Source organism: Haliaeetus leucocephalus, unplaced genomic scaffold (assembly GCF_000737465.1).
Source record: "Haliaeetus leucocephalus isolate CR32 unplaced genomic scaffold, Haliaeetus_leucocephalus-4.0 Scaffold313, whole genome shotgun sequence".
NCBI classification, from domain to species: Eukaryota; Metazoa; Chordata; class Aves; order Accipitriformes; family Accipitridae; genus Haliaeetus; species Haliaeetus leucocephalus.
In genome coordinates this window covers 89,595-89,827 of record NW_010972749.1, presented here as the reverse complement: position 1 = coordinate 89,827, position 233 = coordinate 89,595, and positions in this window count along the sequence as shown.

Sequence of the window (233 nt, the reverse complement as noted above, 5' to 3'; positions counted from 1 at the left end):
GGCCCGGGGGGAGCGTGCAACGGCGGGAGCGAGTGTGCAAAGGCGGCAGCCAGCGTGCAAGGGCGGGAGCGAGCGTGCAAAAGAGGGAGCGAGCGCGCAACGGCGGGAGCGAGCGTGCACCAGGGGGAGCGAGCGCGCAACGGCGGGAGCGAGCGTGCACAAGCGGGAGCGAGCTTGCACGCTTGCAGGGGTGAGGGGGAGCGTGCAAGGCTGGGGGGTGAGTGTGCAAGGCT